Source organism: Crocuta crocuta, unplaced genomic scaffold, assembly GCF_008692635.1.
Source record: "Crocuta crocuta isolate KB4526 unplaced genomic scaffold, BGI_CrCroc_1.0 scaffold65, whole genome shotgun sequence".
Lineage (NCBI taxonomy): Eukaryota > Metazoa > Chordata > Mammalia > Carnivora > Hyaenidae > Crocuta > Crocuta crocuta.
The window spans coordinates 3,171,641-3,189,912 of record NW_027530683.1 but is presented as its reverse complement, the minus strand read 5'-3'; the positions used below and the strand labels follow the sequence as shown (position 1 = coordinate 3,189,912).

Here is an 18,272-nt window from a genome sequence, read left to right as displayed (position 1 = left end):
TCATGGATCATGTCTTTGGTGTTATATCTAAAAAGGCATCACCACGCCCCAGGTCATCTAGGTTTTCTCTTATGTTATCTTCTAGAGTTTTGTAGTTTTGAATTGTACACTTAAGTCTGTGATCCATTTTAAGTTAATTTTTGTGAGGAGTGTGAGGTCTGTGTCTAGACGAATTGTTTGGCATGTAGATGTCCAGCTGTTCCAGCACCATTTGTTGAAAAGCCTGTCTTTATTATGCTGCCTTTGCTCCTTTCAAAGTCAAAGAGCAGTGACTACATAGGGGTCTGTTTCTGGGTTCTTTATCCTGTCCATTTATCTCTTTGTTTATTCTTTTGCCAATACCACATTGTTTTTATTACTGTAAGTCTTAAAATTGTAAGTCTTCATTTTTCACCTTCAGTATTGTGTTGGCTATTTGGGGTCTTTTGCATCTCAAAAAATACCTTAGAATCAGTTTGTTGATATCCATAAAATAACTTGCTAACATTTTGATTGATATTTATTTAAAAAAACAACCCATCTTTTAGGTAGTATAATGATGGCAAGTTATCTCGACATAGAAAAGGTGAGTAAATTTGGGGACTTTGTCTACTTGTAAAAGAAGAATATGCAACTTACCTTTATATATGAAAGGTCTTTTTCAGTTATTTGCTATGAGATAATCACAAATGTCTGCGTAATACCTCAGATTTTCATGATAATTGTTCATGTCACTAAAAGGTGATAGTAAAATATTATAAAGACACAGACTACATTTTAAACACTTTGTTTTCATAAAATTAATGCCATCAACAAAACGTTCATCCCATTTTTGTATCTAAATTTATATATAATAATGTAGTTAATGAATTTTACTATGGTGCTAACTTTGTCACTTTACCCTAGGGCCTTTTTTCTCTCTATCTTTAGTTAACTTGCTTTTTTTTTTTTTTTAAGTTTATTTGTTTTTTTTGAGAGAGAGAATGTGATCAACGGAGGGGCAGAGAGAGGGAGAGAGAATGCCAAGAAGGCTCCACACTTGTCAGTGCAGAGCCTGATGCAAGGCTTGAACTCATGAAGCAGGATCACGACCTCAGTGGAAATCAAGAGCTAAATGCTTAACCAACTGAGCCCCCTGGGTGTCCCTCTTTAGTCAACTTCCTATTTATACCCACTATCTTCCTGACAGAGTGCACTAATAAGAATATATACCCTTATTACATTTCACTTGATTGGCTCACAAAAAAGTTGTTGATATATTTCATTACTGACACAGTCAAATATCAAGAACAGAAACATGTGAAAAACATCTATAGTTTTATGCAAGTGTCTAGCAAATGTTCTAATACTTATTTCTGTAAGTATTTAGCTTTCTTTTCCATTTATTTATTGGATGCATTTTCATAAGTCACTGTCTTAGGTTAGGTTCCCAAAGAAGCAGGTCTGGAAGCAAGGATTTGAGTATGAGTCATTTCTTTGGGAGAAGGAGATCCCAGGAAGCATGGATAAGGGATGGCAGAAGTGAGAAAAGGAAGAGAATGATCCAGTAAAGGAGATGTCATCAAGCAGCTACCTGCTATGGGCAGCTGGCGCTCACTCTTGCTGGAGAGCTCAGGAGCTAGTGCAGAACTTTTCCGAGTTGTTCCACTTGAGGCACAGTAAATATTCTCCAACTCTTGTGTGTCATCCACTAGACAAGAGTCCCTGAGCACTTCTGGCCTACCTATTTGCGGATCTAGAGAGCTCTCAGATGGAGGGCTACAGTGTAATAAGATGTGGTCTCCAAGGATCAGGGATGAGGTATGCAGAAGGTATGTGAGCAGGGTCACTGCATCATCTGCCAAGGTCATCAGAAGGCCTTCAGAATGCTTTGAACCATGCTTCCTAAGGAAGAAAGAACAAGAATTTTAAACCAGAGTTATTACTATTAAGTAAAAATCCTGCAAAAGAAGCTGTTAATCTTTACCAAACTTAGAAAAAATTTGTAAGGACTTCATATTCTAGACGTAAATCCGTACCCTAAATAGTCTTTTTTATGTACGTATGTACATATATCCATGTATGTTACATATATATGTCAATGATTTAACAGATCTGAATGTATTGTTAGTATTCTCACATGAAAAAATGATTATATAAGCAATAGAAGGATCAGCTCTGCCTTTTTCTTAGCCCTTATTTTGGTTACATCGTTAGTGTTATCTTCAGTTTGGGGTTTCTTTGAAGAGCTCTTTCTTAAGTCACTTGTCTATTTTATGAGGGTTATTTACTTTAAAGTAGATAACATAACCATCCATCTACTTAACTAGGCACCATAAATCACAACATTTTAATAAAAGTAGAATGAATTACCGGGTGATGGCCAACTGTCCAGCCCTTCATGTTGTGGAATTCCTATTTTTCCTTCAGAATGCTTTGCTTACTGTATATGACATGTGACACTTTGATATTCAAACCTACTGAGGGTGCCATTCAAATGAAATATTAGTAAAGCTTAACATTTTCCTAATTCTTGGGGTAAGAATAGAATAGAATAGAATAGACTAGAATAGAATAGAATAGAAAAGTAAAATAAAATAGAAGTTCTTCTGTTTTACCCTAACGGATCATTTTGTGTATCCCCTGTGGTATATACACCTGAGTTTGGAGACCAATAGACTACAGGGCAAAGTTCAGATGCATTGGCCTGGCGTACACAGTCCTCCACCATTTGGCCCTTGCCAACTTCTCTAACCTGAGCTCTTGCCTTGTCTTGCTTCATCCCCTGCATTTCAGTTATAATGAACTTTTGGAGTTCATGAATTTATCATGTCAAATTATAATGTCAAGCTTTTGCTTATACTATTGCTTTTTCCCAGAATGCTCTTTCTCTTTGGACTACCTGGTAAAACCTGCTCTCCAAAACTTTTGCTGGCCCTTTCCCACTCCTCAGGGAGCACTCTAAACATACTCTTTGGAACACTACTGTATTCTCAACCTTATCTTTCAGCCCTTTTGTTGAACCTGTTTACTAACATTCTTAGCTCCTCCTAGAGATTATCATCTTCCTGAAATCAAAGCTGTTGTCTAATTTATCTTCATATCTCCAGCATATAGCTTCAAACAGGCATGTAATCATGCTTGTTAACTTAACCATGAGGTCATAGTCCTATTGTACAGTGTACTGGTCAGCCAGCACAGAGGATTGTGTTTAGCTCTGGGTGCCTCTTGAAGAAGGACTTGAATAACTGATGTGTACTCAGAGGGAAAGAATTCCAAACAATGTTATGAGAGCAACTGTAACCTGGGACCAATGTATAGAATAACAGGGAACAGGGATTTGGTTTTAATATAAGGAAGAATTATCTAACAATTATAGCTGCTTGAACACAGGATGAATCACTTTGGGGTATGGTGAGAGTTGTTGTTGTTATTTGTTTTTTGTTTTTTTTGCCAGGGGAGATGTTGAAATAAAGCCTGAATAGATAACCTTCTTGAGCAGATTAAATAAGTGCTTAAAGCATCTAGAGTGATCATGGTGAGTGGAGGAGAATTTAGATAATCTTTCGATTGTAAACAATCAAGCTGAGATTTGAAATCATTTGATATGTCTAGTGATGGGTCTAAACTTTAATAGACGCTGTTTCAAAAAAAAAAAGCAGTGATATTATTTTAAGTAAACAATTCTTCTGTAATTCAGAGTCTCTGGATCTAGGTGAGACATAACCATAATGCTGCTTTGCCTTCTTATGAGCCAGGCTAAGCAAATCTTTGAGCATGTTATTTTTCTTTGTGACTATACCCACAGACATTTAATTTACATCCTCTTTTCAGCTAAGAAGTAGGGTACTTTCACTCTACCTAACTATGAATTTAAAATTTATAGTCTGAGAGTTCAAAACAAAGTGATAGTGTCTCTTGAGTTTTAGAGAAGCACCAGTTATCTTAATCTTCTATATATTTAGGGCCACCCAAGACACACTATAGATAGTACACAACAATCTAATTATAACACCTTTTAAGGGCATGAGTCTTATAGAAACTGAGGCTTAGTGACATTAAGGCACTCGGCTAAGTGCTGTACAACAAATTGGTTTCAGAACATGGACCACAGTCCATCACATCTAATTTCACTTCCATGGGTTTCTCCAGTTAATCGACCCTGAAGAACTTTTGTAATCTAATAAAGGGGTGAGACATAACCATAAAACAATTAGAGAAATAACAAAAGTAAAATCAAGCGTATTAGGTGTGTTACAGCTAAAAAGTGCTTTGGAAGGTCAACAAGGTGAGAAATCACAGGCTACAGGATATGGAAATTTTTATTAAGAGCAACTTTGAAAATAGCTCTGAAAGATAATTAGGCTTACAAAATTTTTCTTTGGTTCCTGAAGTGCATGTTGGCTCTGTCCACGTTGCTTTCCTTCTCTTTTATTTCTTTTTAGTTTTACTATTCTCTATCACACTGGCCAATAGGGCACAAGCATCTAATTGCAGCAAATTCTTATACATTCCAAGTGACCCCCACAAAAACAGGTTACCATGGTAACCAAACAAAAAGGGACTAGAAAACAGAAGCAAAGTATTTACTTAATGTCTGATGGGCTCTCTGCACGATTTTCATTAGACCTGTTGCTGGCTTTCTTTTAGGTTTGGGTGCTAGTCACTGTTTATTTTTTGAGCTGTTAAAAGATTGAAAAATTTGTCAGACCCTTTCATATAGAAAATTGTAGCAAGCAGTGAAGCCACAGCAATTGATTTTTTAAATATACAACTCTTATTTAGAAATGTTGATTTATTACATAGAGTTAATCCAGAAGCTTCCAACTCTGCCCAATGGGCTTCAAGAGAACAGAAGGGCCATTTGATGATAGTAAAGAATCATTTAAGAATGCTACAGAAAAAGAGAGGTAATAGTAGATTTGAAATAATTTTGTTAAAGGTCCTGCTATTTATTTTTGCCACTTCAATATAAAGGTGTACACAAACCAGTTAGCATAGATACTTCATTGCTAATTATTTTATGTACAAAGTCCTTAATTAATAGACTACATAATTAATACAATTTACTGTGTTCTAGCTAGTTTTCGTCTTTTGGTGAAGGAAGATTTTGACGATGAAACACAAAGTCATTTAGGCTCATAAAAGATGTCCAACATTTTTTGATTTGGGGAATAGAACCCACTCCCTTCATCCCTACTATTGTCTTGGTATCTCTTTGAAGTGCAAAAAACATTAGAACTTTAAAGGCAGCCCGGGAAGATGCCATCTGTAGCTTATGGCAAACTCTGCAGGTGTAGACAAATAACACAGCATGCATGTCACTAGGTGGTGGGTTTGCTTGAGATCTTAGCACAACTGCTCTTCTTTTAAAAAAAGAGAATTAAAATCTGCATACCATAAATAGCTTCATCTGATGCTTGCTTTTAAAAATCACACTCATCTAGGGGCGCCTGGGTGGCTCAGTCAGTTAAATGTCTGACTTCGGCTCAAGTCATGATCTCACAGTTCATGAGTTCAAGCCCCACCTCAGGCTCTGTGCTGACAGTTCAGAGCCTGGAGTCTGCTTCAGATTCTGTGTCCCTGCCCTGTCTCTCTGCCCCTCCCCTGCTTGCACTCTGTTTCTGTCCCTCTTCCAAAAATAAATAAACATTTAAAAAATTAAGAAAAAAATCACACTCATATATATGTTGCCAAAAAAGAATTTTATAATATCAATGATATTTGTAGGAGTAGAAAACAAAGTTGAATGCTTGTTTGGAAGCTTAGTTAGGCAGGAGGTAAAAAAGTTATTCCATAAAGGCATAGACCTTCTTTTTTAAAAATTTTTTTTATTTTAAATGTTTTATTTATTTTTGAGAGAGAGATACAGACAGCGTGAGCAGGGGAGGGTCAGAGAGAGAGGGAGACACAGAATCCGGAGACAGGCTCCTGGCTCTGAGCTGGCTGTCAGCACAGAGCTCAATGCGGGGCTCAAACCCATGAACTGTGAGATCATGACCTGAGCTGAAGTTGGACACTTAACCGACTGAGCCACTCAGGCGCCCCAAGGCATAGACCTTCTATGGAATATTGCTACTCTGTGATACAGATCCATCCACTTGCATATATGGAATTAGCTGTATTGTATTAAAATGCCTTTTACATCTATATTAGTTCTCTTAATCTAACAGTTGAGCATGGGATTCTTAGAGTAAGATTTTTCTTTAACGAAGGGATTTGTCTCTTAGTAATAGAGTGAGTACAATGCCAAGCTAATTCTACTCTAGGATAACAAGGAAAAAAAGGTAAGAAAATATAATTTTTTTCACATATAAAGAACACTTGTTTGTAACAGCAATAACAAAATACATAGGAGAATGTTTATTATGTATGTCCATATTAATGCCTCAAATGTGATCTGTTCTATTTTCATACTTTAGGATGTCATTCTAATGATTCTGCTTTATTTTTTAAGCTTATCTATTTATTTTGAGAGAGAGAGAGAGAGGGAGAGAGAGCGAGCGCGTGCATGAATCTCAAGCAGTCTCCACATTGTCAGTGCAGAACCTGACTTGGGGCTTGAACTCACAAACCGTGAGATCATGACCTAAACAGAAATCAAGAGTAAGCCACTCAACTGACTGAGCCACCCAAGCATCTTTGATTCTGCTTTCTGAATTGGACTATTTGTGTAGAAGCTGTTAATGTGGCTTTCACCATTATCATTACTACCATCGTAACCATGGAGGTAGATTAGAGTCAATGTGATGGCTAATTTCTATTTGAAATGTTTCTGTGTTGCAACCTCCAATTTAGTCATTCTTTGGAAAGGAGGTGGGTAGGTTGGAGTGAATTTTTGGAGTTAGGATCAATAGGAACAGTAGTCATGAAGTTCCAGCTTAAAGGTTAGTTGAGGCAGATTTTCCCCTGAGGGCAGAGTTGGTAGACATATTCCCATCCCAAAGTTCCTGCATATGATACCCAGTACCTGCACAGAAAGGCCAGACTTTAAGGGACTTGAAGTCAACATCAGAGGAATCCTGTCATGAGTTCTTTACTGAAGTTAGGGACTGCCGGCTCCAGCAGGTCCAGGGGTTCCGGAAGGATGGACGGTGTCGGTGAGAGAGAGAGAATGAGAGAGCCCGGAGATTCTTTCTGATCACCAGGCAGGCATCTCTGCTCTGTCAGTTTTGGTGTCTTTATTTAAAGGTTAGCAACATGCAGTCAGATAAAGGAATTTCTACAATGGGAGGCCTTTTGTGATATCAATTGCAGAATTATCCCAATCATAGTGAATTTATGACCAAGGAAGTAACAGGATGTTCTTAGTGAAAAACAGGATAACATATAGGTTAAATTGTATATAGATAAGCTAGGAGTCATTCTGTCTGGCTCTCAAGAGGATGAATGTTTCTGAATTGGTTTGTTAGTGGAAACTATCATGGGGGCCCTAAATGTGTCAGTCTTAGCACCTAGGTTTATGTTTTAGCTACTCTTATCTATCCTCATCCCAGCTGCCAGTGTAAGGGAGGGTGTTTGTGGAATGTAGGCCTTGAGGAAGGGACTGCTATGCCTCACCATTAGCAAAGATATATGTGGTAACTGTGTTCTGCCCTTATCTGTACCTTAACTTTAAATTAGGCTCTTTGTCTCAGGACCAGGCTCAATTGTAACTCTTGTGTTCTTAACCCCCTTTATTATCTAAGTCTTGGATCTGCAAGGCCCATAGGAAGAGCCTTTTGACAATCATCCGTAGAGCTTTCATCTAAAATCTCTTTTGTAAAGGCAGGAATATGCTTTTCCTTATGAGCTATCTGTGTTCAGAATATGGGTCTGATATGGAATATTGTGAGGCCTGGTCAATACCAGCAGCTTCATTTCCAACATGAGCCAGTAGTAGCAGAAGGAGATACCAGTTTTCATTTCTCATGGTAGGAGCTGTGCAAACGCTACCGTATCCTTGCTGTGACTGTCATCCAGCGAGGCCAGTGCAGCTCCCGGCAAGGGAGATTGGGAGAGTAACTTTGTCCTTTGTGTATCTCCAGTGAAAAATGTAGGCTGGAGGCCAGAAAAGATTTCTAAAGTCTTTCTGATTTGTCCCCCACACCATTAAATACTTGGTTTGTCAACTTATTTAATGACCAGTACTGATTTTTTCTTGTTTAACTAGAGTTTATTCATTGTTCCATTTTTGTCTAGTGAAGAAAATGCTAATGACTTTTCTTGGGTGTAGTCTTAATTAATAGTCTCAATTATCTGAACTATTTATTTAGAGTTTCAATAAGAGACCTAAGGATAATTTTAAAAATTGCTCCCCTCCCCTGAAAAACGAATCACCACCCCCACTGCAGCCTCTCCTTGATTGCATAAAAGATCTAGTAAAACAATATCAGCTGCTTTCCTTTTTTTTTTTTGTTAACCGGAGTCTGGTGGGCCTCCTCAGTAATTCCCTTAAGTCTCTAAAGGAGTCCCTCGCTTTAGCTTCCTTTCTCCCACCAGGCCCATTATCTCTATTAACCTGCCTTAGAGAAAGAAGGAGCATCCGTGACATGGTCTAACTTCTCTGAAGTCAAGGATGCCTTCAAAAGCAGAGCTTGGGTGCCTTAGGGGTGAGGGGCAGGGGACAACAGGGAGCAGAGAAGGAACTGTGAACAAAGGGACAGCTGGGGACTGGCCCGTTCTTTCTGGGCATTCTGTGGGACCTTTTGCACTGAAGAGAGTAAAATCCAGAGGCATCTTTTACAAAATGCTGTTTTTGTTTCTGATTTCTTAAGCCGATCTACACAAGAAATGAAGTTGAGAGAAATAATGCAAACCAGGTGGCCAGGTATGAACTTAATCCAGTTTTCACTTAAGTTTGTTAGAGTGTCGAAGGGACCATTGCGTTCCTCATTTGGAAATATACCAGAGGAACCCAAAATGGGTAAGTTCTGACGTCTCATGGTTGTAGTTCCCTAAAGTAAGATCTAAACACCCTCGAATGCTACCCCGGTTAGACAAGTGTAGCTTTACGCATACCATCTGAACAAGAAGCCATAGGTTTTTTTAAAATTTAAGTTTATAGCTTAAATCGTTTTGGGTGAAGTATGATTAAGAAGGAGGGAAATTATTGAGAGAGAAGAGAGGAAATTTTTTCTTGAGTGACTGATTTGGATTTCATTTTTAAAAACTTAGCCAGTTGTTTCTCTTACTAACAACTAGTATTAGTCATGCAAATATTTAGATTTCTTAGGTAATTGAGAGCAAAATTCCACTTCCAATGGATAAAAGATTGAAGAATAATGAAATTTACTATTTAAAAAAATAACTTTTGGTGAGTATAAAAACAATCCGTGTCCATTATAAAAATTAAATTCCACATTACATAAAAATTATAATAAGTTGCAAAACCTTCTTTAGTTGCTTTATAATTAAATTGGTCTGAGGAAAAAGCAGGAAGAACTTACTAGAATCAGAAGATGAGGGACAACAAGGGAGAAACCTTTTATGTGTCTGCAAAGGAAAAAGAAAAAAAAATATTTTTAAGCTAGAGTCTCTGTGGGACCTGTCACCTTCCCTCTTGTGCCCAAGAACCACTGATATCGAATCTTATTCATGATAAACCCTTTAATATATGTGAGCAATGGGACTGACTGGGAATCAACTTGGGCTAAAGTCCTAAAAGAAGGCTCCTCTAGGATTGCTCTCTAGCACCGGCTGCTGGCTTGGCAACCAGATATAAAAGCCCCAGGAAGACCTCTGTGCAACGACCAGAAAGACAGTGTGGGCCCCAGAGAGTTTCCCCACAAAACCTATCCCTCTTTAACCTGGATTGAAACGAGCTCTCGGGGTCTACTGTGTAGTTGGGAGATCCCCATGTTTAGCACTCTGGAAGATTTAAGAATCACTTCCATGTGGGTTAAATGCCATTTTGCGTATGCGAATGCATAGTGTGCTTTGGAATTTATCCCCCAACAAAATCACAGTTTTCCAAAATTCGCTGAGATGGTGAGATACTCTACCCTTTATGGCGTGGTGGTCTTTTTGATTTAGGAGTACAAAAATGGTTTTGAGGGAGCGGGAGAACGGAAGTCATTTTTGTGTATGTTGACTTGTAGTGAGTGGCCAGGCAAACTGTTGGGTGCTCCTGGAGGGTACAGGCTGTCACTGTTGTGGCCTGGCTCTGCAGACTGTCACCAGGACTTAAGGATTAGGAACCTGGGAGGCAGTGGTGCTGGTTCATCTTGGTAAGTTTGAGTGATAGTGGGACTGTCATTTTGGGCTATTGTTGATGTGTAGGAATACTGTGTATTTGTGAATGAATACTTCAGAAGTCCAGGGGTCTTAGAGTGAATTTAAAAATAGTCATGAAAATCCTGACTTGTTGGTTGCTTTTACGTTTCTTCCCAGACATACTTAGAAGGAAAAATTGGGGTTGTACCATCTTTTTCTTTTCCCTTTCATTCGCCCTGGTAGTAGGGGAGGAGGGACTGCAGAATTGGCTTAGTCATCGCACCCTCATAATTTAGTTGCAGTTCAAGATGTTCTCTTGTGAGAATTTGCAACATGAGCCTGTCATGTGGCATCTGTCTTGCGTGGTCAAAATATTCCTTTGCTGAACTAAAATGCCTTTTTAATGCTTTGGGGGTGACGCTTGAGACAGTGCTTTATCTGCCTCTGTACAGTCTATGAGAAAATAAAAGGGCTTAAAGAAAGCTTTCAACAGGAGATGTAAACCTCAGAACAATTGGAAACAAACAATTCCCGTATCCTTTCCTATCTGAAACATCTTCTGTGAGCCTGCCCCAGAACTAGAGAGAGAAGGAGGGATATCTGCACATTCGTCTGGAGGTTGGAAGCTGGAGAGAGGACTGAACTGCAGGGGAACCCCGCACTGTGATTTCTTAGCAAAGTGGCCGGTGTCTGTGGCACCTGTTGCTGGCATGATTGGAGCATTAGCCCTGGCTCAGCCTCGGCACCATTGATAACTCTGCTTAACATCACCCCGGGGGAGGCTTTATTGGAAGCCCAGTCACTTTGCCTCAGCAATGGTGTACATTGGCGCCCCATTCAAACCTTTTTTTCTGACATTAGTACATTTGAATGGGCCACCAGTGAAGCCATTCAACGAGAACATGCACCCGGGGTTTCTGGGTGGCCTGGGGCTGAGCTGAGAATTCTCGTTAATGGACTGCCAGACTTAGCCTATTGAGGTACATGAACTCGGTGACCAAAGAAAAGTGAGACAAAGATGTCCCTCACAGGAACATGTAGGTCAGAAGTGGACAAAAGCAGACATGGACCAGTCAGAGCTATTTGATTACTGAGCTGAAAAGGAAACACGGATCCCGGGGGAGGAGGGGGCGGGCAGCGCTACTGATTCGACAGAAATCTCAAAAATGCCTGCACTATCTGAGAGCAAGGCATTTACCAGAATTGCAGGTAGTTTGTGAAGTTATTTTAAAAATGTTTTTTCCTTCCACTTGTCCTTGTGGTAATTTCCTATTTGGTAGCACTTAGAAAAGGCCCCCAATAACTAGAAAGAAAAGAAAGGGTGGTCAAATTGAACTGGAAAAAGCATGCTTAAAAGTGAAAGGTTATCACGGGCAACATTCCCGATTCTACTGGGGCCCAATTGGCTTCATGCTCTAAGGGGACCAGAAAATGGGCTTTGGGAACCAGAACTTTTGCCTGTTTAGGATTATAACTTTAATATATTCATGTAATTCCAAAGCCTTTTTCTCTAAGATACAGGATAAAAATATGTTTTTGAAGTTTTGCAAAAAAGAAGAAGGATAAAAGAATAATTACAAAAGGTTTAAGGGATCACTTTGGATCAACACTGTCAGTAACAGCGTGCTTAATTCTGATTGACCCCACACTGTTGTTTCTTGCTGTATGAGTTTCTGTGGGGGAGACATTGGTCCCTCAAACTTAAATATGTGATTGATGCAAATATCTAGAGATCTAATATTCAGATGCACATGAAATTTGAAAAGTGTTGTGTAATTTTTCTTTCTTTTTTTTAAATTTTTTTAAATGTTTTATTTATTTCTAGGAGAGAGAGACAGACAGACAGCGTGAGCAGGGGAGGGTCAGAGAGAGAGGGAATCACAGACTGAAACAGGCTCCAGGCTTTGAGCTGGCAGTCCGCACAGAGCCCGACACGGGGCTCGAACCCACGAACTGTGAGATCATGACCTAAGCGAAAGTCGGATGCCTAACCGACTAAGCCACCCAGGCGCCCCATTGTGTAATTTTTCAAAGTGGCATTTTAAGAACAATATGAACAATTCATTCCAACCAAGCTTACTTATTAAAACTTGATTAAAATTTTTACAACTTCTTGAGATAGCAATATATTTAAAAGTGTTGTGAATTTTGGTTTTATAAGATTTGGGGAACCTATAAGTGTACCCGTAATCCTGTTCTGTAAAAGCAGCTGAGAAGAAACTATGTTTTTTATTGTGTCATATATAATGCAACTATTTTTGTGAAGAATGTGTTCAATTTTAAAAACTGTGACTGAAGGAAAAGAAAGAGTCTCATCTTAACAAGAGAGTCATATCCATTTATATTGAAACAAAATTTAATGAGGGAGACCACTTCAGGGGCCATTTAGTCCATTGTATCCATAGTGTGATTGAGACCCTCAAAGGTTTAGAAGATTGCAGAAGGCCTACCTAGTACCTGGACTTAAAAGTAACACTTTATCTGGTTATGTTTTATCTAGAATTGTTTCATTAGAATTGGACAGTCTTTCTTTGTTAAGGGCTTGAATCTTTAAATTTAGGAGATGTTCTACCTTATGTTGAGTTTACTAAAGGTTAAATTAATTTACATATATGGTGTGATACTTTCATTAAATGTTTCCCCAACAATTTAAAGCTCCAGTAAAAGATAACAGGAAGAATATCAAAATTTTGACTTTTGTGAAAAAAGCCTTTGAAACATTCCAACTTTTCCTTTTTTTAGCATTCATGATAAGAAATCTTTAACTTTCCTTTGTTAGGATATCCTATCTGGTTCAGTTCTAATATTTTTCCTTTAGACAACTTCAGTTGTGTGGTATAACAGTTTTATCTATTTATGTTATTCAAAGCAACCTGATTTCGGAAACTTCAGTGTGAGTCCTCAGTTGCTTTCTAGTGAAGGGGTCTGGAATACACCACCGCCAGATAGGTCACATTGGCATAAGGATTATTTTGAGCTGAAGGCAACTGAGAAAGACAGGAAAATTTCTCTGTCCTCCCCATTTCTGACTAAAAGCAGGGCATAAATGTCCATTTGTAAAGGTGTTCCCAGGAGTCTCGTACCAGGGAAGACCAGAGATAGCACCAAGAGCAACCTACGTAACAAACCTTCCTGAACAGCCACCCTCTCACCATTTACCACTCCTAGGAGACCCAAAGCTCTTTTCTGTGCTTAGCCACTTCACAGTTCATCACTCTTGGTTAAAATGGTATATAAGCCTCCCCCACCCCAGTCTAACGGCTTCTTTTGGCTTTCACTTCTTTTCTGTGATGCCCCCATACATACTGTTAATATTAACATCAATATACTTTGTATGCCTTTTTTCTATTAATCTTTTATCTGTTTAATTTGAAGAATCCCATGTTCTAAATCTGAGAAGGTAGAGGAAAAGCCTTTTCTTCCCCACACTAAGTAATCACTGAATTTTCCCTCCTTTTGCTCCCATAAGGCTTACCGTCTTTCTTTTTCTCCTCCAGTTTCCAATTCTTTAGAGTATTGTTCTTTGATGTTGTCTTACATGGTATTTTAATCTCCTTTGCATTAATCTTTTCAGTTAAAAGTTTAAAGTCTCAAATGCCTCACGGTTAGTTAGAAATGTCTTGGCGGTGTGTGTAGTGGTCCCACTATAACATCATCTTTGTTATTAGTTTGAAGGGCATGTCTTAAGTTGAGAAGAAATGGCGATTTATAAAATTTGAAGCCATCTTTCCTACAAGTAATTAATCTTTGTATTCTCTCTTTAAGGACAGAGGCTTTAAATATCTAAATTTTGTTTGAAGATATTGTCAAAACAAAGTTGGGATGAATCAGTCCATTACTATCTGCTGAAATTTCAAAGCTTTCCCATACACAAATCAATGGAAATAGGGGTTAATTTGGGTTTCCATACATTTATTTTATTTTTCCACCCACAAAACTACTGGGTTTGGATTTATTGCTATATTAATAATATATTACTGTTTCCATTTAGCCAATGATACAATGTATGAGGGAACTGTGTTAAGCATTTGACATGCCTTCTCTTACTGAATCCTTATAACAATGAATTAAGCATTTTATTATCTCTGACAGATGGGAAAACTTGAACATTGAGAAGTGTTCAAGAAAACTTGCCCATAGTTACCTGGCTATTAGAGGGCAATTAGAGAGAGAGTTTTTGGAAGTAGTCTAGGCCTGGCTCCTTTGAAGAAACAAGAACCTCATTAGTAATTATATCTTACTGTGCACTATGAGTGTCCTTTGTTATGATATTTTATTGATGACAGATGGTGCCTTTCCAGAAGTTCAGGGTCTTTAAAGGTACAGTCAAGGTCAGGGAAACGGAACTTAAATATATCAGACCACCAGGGTTATAGGCAACACTCATGACTAGTGAGGGTATCATGGTTGAAGAATTGTAGGGAGGGGCATGCTCACCATTCCAACCAGTGCCTGTATGTGTGTGTGTGTGTGTAATGTCTATTTATTTTTAAGAGAGGGGCTAGAGAGAAATAGAGAGGGTATATGCAGGTGAGGGGCAGAGAGAGAGAGGGAGACACAGAATCTGAAGCAGGTTCCAGGCTCTAAGCAGCACATCTCTAACCCATGAACCGCAGGCTCAAACTCATAAACTGAGATACCGTGACCTGAGCCGAAGTAGGATACTTAACCGACTGAGCCACCCAGGCACCCCTGGCATATTGAGTATTTTAAGCTGAAGGAATCTGAGAAACAGCACGTGCGGGGAGGACTTCTGATCTTCCCCTGAAGCAGGTCAGAAAATCATCATGTAAGAGGTGCCTTCCCAATACCTACAGGAAAGAGCATTCTTGTCTGAAGATGAAGGGATGCAGCCTTTGCTAAGTTTCTCCCGGCGTTACTACACTCACCGCATACCCTTTGTCCCATCATGTTTTCCCATGACTTTCTACTCTTCGTCAAACCTCATATAAACGTTCTCAGCTTAATTATTTCTTTGGATCTTCACTTTTTTATGGAGGCTCCTATGTCAAGTAACATGTATATTAAATAAATCTGTATGCTTTTCTCTTGTTAATCTGTCTCTTGCTAGATAGAGTGCTCTCAGAAGGAGAGAGGAAAAGGTATTTTTCCTCCCCTATACAACCTACATGAAGGTATTATAAATCATCTGAAATTGCTCAAGAAATAGGAGGACAATCAATGCTCATAGGAGAAGGCTGACATGTTAAAATATAAACCTATCTATATCTGGAACTCCAGGTTACTCCAAAGTGGGTAGAAAGTTGGCAGCAATGGCTGGTGCCGTATCACTAAGAAGAAACACAAAACATAAATGTTTTACAATCACCTTGGGTATTTTAAAAAATATTGAGGTATAGGTCCTACAGCAGACCAATGAAATAAAAATACCTGAGTTGGAGTCCAAGCATCAGATTTTTAAAAAAGCTCTCCAGATGAGTCCAGTGTGTATCCATTGTATAGCCAGGGGTGAGAAACACTGACCTAGCATAGTGTACAGATGAAATATTACCATGTCTATCATTGTACAAGTTTCTTTAGGAGATAAAGAAATTAGAGTTAAGCAATGGTTTCTGCCTTCAAGAAAATTTTAATTTGGTTGAAGATACTCTTGCCACAAAAATGGTCACTAACAATATAACACGGTCACTCATTGTTAGTAGGTGGTGCCATAGTTTTTTACTGCAGAAATTGAAAGCTTGGAGATGTTAATTGCCTAAAGTCTGAGAGACAGGCTTTGAACATAGGTTGGCTGGGAGCCAACATTCATGCTCTCTAACCGTTAAGTTATACCATTTAGTCCTCGTAGGCACATGATCAGCTGTTTAAGATGAGCGGCATATCACAAAATGTTAAACATTTAAAAATATTTACATTTTTTATTTTTTAAACCATGTATTTTGAAAAATTCCAAATCACAGTACAGTTGAAAGAATAATATATTGAGTGCTATCTATCTTTTATCTATGTTAATCAACTATTAACATCTTACTAGATCTGCTTTATTTTGCTATTTATTGATATGCACACCTTCTATTGCACTTTGCAGATATGGCACTTTTTTTTTTTTTAACAAATTAAGAGTTTGTGGCAACTCTGCATCGAGCAAGTCTGCCAGCACCATTTTTCCAACAGCACTTGCTCACTTGTGTCTCTGAGTCACATTTTGGTAAATCTCACAATGTTTCAAACTTTCACATTATTATTATGATTATTATGGTGATCTGTGATCAGTGATTGCACTTGTTGAAAGCTCAGATGATGGTTAACAATTTTAGCAATAAAGTATTTTTGATTAAGATAAACACTTTGTTTAGGCACAATGCTATTGCACACTTAATAGACTACAATGTAGTGTAAACATAACTTTTACATGGGCTGTGAAACCAGAGAAGTCTTTTGACTCACTTTACTGCTTTTTTTGCGGTGATCTAGAAGCAAACTTGCAGTATCTCTGAGGTATGCCTGTACATACATATATACATATCTTGCTGTTGACCCATTTGAAAGGAAGTTGCAGACATCATTATAATTTCCTCATGAGTACTTCAGCATGCACTGCCTGTGAGTAAGGACAATCTCCTGTATCACCACTATAGTGCTCACACTTAAGAAAATTGACATTAATCCAATTTTGTCATTAAGTGTGCAGTCCCATTTTAAAACTTCCCTAGTTATACCCAGTGTATCTATTCAGTTGCTTTTGTTGACCGAAGATTCAGTCAAGGCTTGTTAATTTCATTTGGTTGTGATGCTTAGAGACTTTTGGTTTATGAGTAGTCTTTACTGACACTGACTCTATTTTGGAGATCTAGGTCAATTGCTTTGCAAATGTCTCCCTTTCTGGGATTTATCTCATTGTTTTTTCATGACTGGCTTCTGGTTAAACATTCTTAGCAAGAATGCTGGATATGTGATGTGTATTTCTTCTTTTTAAAAAAATTTTTAAGTGTCTATTTATTTTTGAGAGAGAAAGAGAGAGACAGAGTGCAAGCTGGGAAGGGGCAGAGAGATGGAGACACAGAATCTGAAGCAGGCTCCAGGTTCTGAGCTGTCAGCACAGAGCCTGACGTGGGGCTTGAACTCAACAACTGCAAGATCATGACCTCAGCCTAAGTCTGGCACTTAACCAACTGAGCCACCCAGGCGCTCCTAGGTGATGTATGTTTCTTATTGGATCCATTAAGAGACACATATGAGGTTGTCCCATTATTGATGGTGCCAAGTTTGATCACTTGGTTACAGTGGTGATGTCATACCTAATTTCCCCATTGTAAAGTTAACCTGTTTGACTGTATTTTAAAAACGATAGTATTTTACCCAGTAGTTTTAGCATACATTAGTGATTCTTACTTTACATAGTGGGTTGAAAAATTACGTTTTTAAAAAAATTCTGTCATTTTCTCAATATTTATTAGTTGTTGGGGTGCTTGGGTGACTCAGGTGGTTAAGCGTCCAACTTCAGCGCAGGTCATGATCTCACCGTTCATGGGTTCAAGCCCTGCGTCGGATTCTGGGCTGACAGCTAGCTCAGAGCCTGGAGCATGTTTCAGATTCTGTGTCTCCCTCTCTCTCTGACCCTACCCTGCTCATGCTGTCTCTCTCTCTCTCGCTCTCTCTCTCAGAAATAAATAAAAACAAAACAAAACAAAACAAAAGATAAATAAATAAATAAATCCTTTAAAAACATATTTATTAGTTGTTGTATTAGTTGGCTCAGGCTGCCATAACAAAATACCTCAGACTGGGTGGCTTAAACAGCAGAGAGCATATATTTTCTCTCATGTCTGGAGGCCAGAAGTCCAAGATCAAAGTATAATCATGGTTGGCTTTTGGTAAGTCCTCTCTTCCTGGCTTGTAGACAGCTGCCTTCTCAGTTCTCTGCCTTCCCAGAGGCCTTCTCAGAGGCTTCTTCTCTCTGGCATGTGAAAAGAGAGAACCCTTTGGTGTTTCTTCCTTTTCTTATAAAGACACCAGTTCCATAGGATTAGAACTCTACCGTTATGACCTCATTTAACCTTAATTACTTCCCTAAAGGCCCTATCCCCCAATATGGCCTCAACTTATGAATTTTGGGTGGGACACAATTTAATCCATAATAGTTGGTATTCTTCTGTAAA

General features: G+C 38.6%; 2 long non-coding RNA genes across 2 annotated transcripts in view; one reads left to right on the top strand and one right to left on the bottom strand.

Annotated features, from left to right (window-relative positions):
- LOC144235638 (uncharacterized) overlaps positions 1-18,272 on the top strand; it is a 116,851-nt gene that overhangs the window by 32,970 nt on the left and 65,609 nt on the right. The gene's annotated exons all lie outside the window — the stretch shown is intronic.
- On the bottom strand, positions 1,344-3,050 carry LOC144235674 (uncharacterized). Its single transcript, XR_013336287.1, has 3 exons — positions 2,995-3,050; positions 2,332-2,435; positions 1,344-1,863 (listed from the first exon to the last, which is right to left on the bottom strand). It is a non-coding gene; the product is annotated as an uncharacterized LOC144235674 (long non-coding RNA).